We start from the raw sequence: 2348 nt of genomic DNA, 5'->3' as shown, positions 1-2348 counted from the left end.
ACCCCCGCCCCGCGGATTTGTACCTAAACTGAAACCAAAATCCGGTCACGGTCCCGCGGCTCTTTGTGGTCGAGGGCGGTCCATGGGGACATGTAGGGTCGTGACCTCCGACTCGGGGTCACTCACCGTCTTCGCTCTGGTTGTAGTAGCCGCGCAGGGTCCGGAGGGTCCCACGGAAATTCTGTGTTTGTCTCTTGGAGATCCGCATCTCCAGCTCCCAGGACTGCGGCCCCTCCTGCTCCATCCACCGCGCGCGGCTCCATCCTCCGATTCTCCGCGTCGCTGTCGAAGCGCACGAACTGCGTGTCGTCCACGTAGCCGACGGAGATGTACCGGGGCTCCCCGAGGCCGGGCCGGGACACGGCGGTGTGGAAATACCGCATGGAGTGCGAGCCTGGGGGAAGCCAGGGGTTATGGACTGCATCACCTTTTCCCCGGATCCCGAGACAGGGGCGCGACCCAGAGCGCAAGAGAGGTCGCGGGGTTCGGGGTGGAGAAGGGGCGAGGCGGGGCGCGGGGCTGGGGGTAGAGAAGGAGCTGGGCAGCTGGGGGAGAGGAGACTGCGGCAAAGGGCGGACCCGGGGCTTCCCGGTACTGTGCTCGGGTGGCCCGGCCCTTGCTCCTCCCGCAGAATGATCGCTGGTCTGAGTCTGGGCGGTGAGCAGCAGGAGCGGCGTGCGCGGCGCCATCACCCCCATCCTGGAGATTTGGGGGAAGTCTGAGTCTGGGCGGCTTTCTGGGAACTTTATAAACCAGAATCTCAGCAGTGGTTGGATTTTCTTGGAACCGAAGATAAAATGGGAATGAGAATCGTCTTCAGGTCGTTAGTTTCTGGGCAGAAAGACCCAGGGAAACAAACGTGAAACTCCGAAGCTGTGGGGGTTCCAAAAGCTGGGTTCCCGCAGCTCAGGCCTCATCCTCAGGCCCTGAGGCTCGGGCTCAGGCTCGGACTCGGCCCTCACTCCTTGGTTCCTTCTCAAAGTCTAGAGATGTTTGGATGTCAAGGTCTCTGTTCTTTGGAATTGTTTGGGCCCCAAAGCTAATTATGTTTATGTAGGTTATATCAATCCATATTTACCATGTTAGAAGTAGAGACCTTTTGGTATATTTGATTCTTTTAGACTGTTGTAATTTTGGTTGTCAATTTGACACATCTGGGAAGAGGGAACCTCACCTGAACAACTGGCTCCATCAGATTGGCATGTGGCATGTCTTTAGGGGCCTTTTCCTGATCACTCAGTGATGTAGGAGGGCCCAGCCCATTGTAGGCAGTGCCATACTTAGCCTGGTAGCCCTAGGGTGTCTAAGAAAGGTATCTGGATATGAGCTGGAGAGCAAGTCAGTAAGCAGCATTCCCCCATGGTCCCTGCTTCAGTTTCTACCGATTTCCTGCCTTAAAGTCCTCCCTTAGCTTCCCTTGATGATGGGCTGGGAGCTGTAAGAGGAAATCAACGCTCTCCTCCACAGCACCAGGAAGCAACCCAGGGCAAAAAAATTGGAATCAGGGATGGGTGTGACCACATGGTTTGGGGAGGATTATGCAGGTCTTTGGAAAGTTGGGCTGGAAGCGCTCAGAGCTTTTAATAAGCTGTTGTGGGAGCTTGGAAGACAAGAATGCTGATAGAGGGGCTGGAGAGATGCTCAGCGGTTAAGAGCTGCTCTTGCAGAGGACCTGGGTTCAATTCCCAGCACCTACATGGTGGCTGACAACCATCCATAACTCCAGTTCCTGGGGAATTCGACTCCTTCTTCTGACCTCTGTGGGCATTCCATGACATGAACATGGGTGAACTTATATACATGCAGGCAATGCACTCACACACAAAAGAAGAGAAAAGGAAAGAAAAAAGGACACTGATAGGAACAGAGACAGTGGAGGTCAGGCTTGTGACATTTCCCAGGGAAGTCAGGACTATCCGAACTGTTTGTGTGATATTTTCAATTAAGAGTCTATGGAAGTGAAACCATCTGTGCTTTACTGGGAGGATGGATGCTGGTCAGCTGGAGCTGAAGAATCAGCTGTGACAACAAGAGACCAGGATCACTGAGGTGAAATCTTCTGGGAAGTATTTCCTTAGCACACAGGAGCTGTACTCCAGACGAGGCCAAGGCTGCCCCTTGACTGGCAGCCAAATTTGGAAAAGTTGTACTGTGTTATATTGTGATATTAGTATGAGATTTGGGGGACAAGGAAAGGTTATGGTTTCACAGGGATGTGTTTGTGTCAAGTTAGCAGCCAAAATTAGACATCGCAAGTCCACTCCTTGTCAACATAAACAGATAGTAACAATGAATTGTAGTCATTCAGGATACTTAACGAGAAAATACTTTCCAATGTAAAAATGGCA

The 2348-nt window shown here is 52.7% G+C and overlaps 1 pseudogene; it reads right to left on the bottom strand.

Moving 5' to 3' along the window:
* The window catches only part of LOC103752319, a 12957-nt pseudogene extending 11278 nt beyond the window's left edge, over positions 1-1679 (bottom strand).
* Positions 1680-2348: the final 669 nt, after the last annotated feature.

The sequence above is a fragment of the Nannospalax galili genome, unplaced genomic scaffold, assembly GCF_000622305.1.
Source record: "Nannospalax galili isolate Female #2095 unplaced genomic scaffold, S.galili_v1.0 scaffold3052, whole genome shotgun sequence".
Taxonomy (NCBI): domain Eukaryota; kingdom Metazoa; phylum Chordata; class Mammalia; order Rodentia; family Spalacidae; genus Nannospalax; species Nannospalax galili.
Note: the sequence above shows the minus strand (reverse complement) of the source record. Positions and strands in the feature narration are given on the sequence as shown.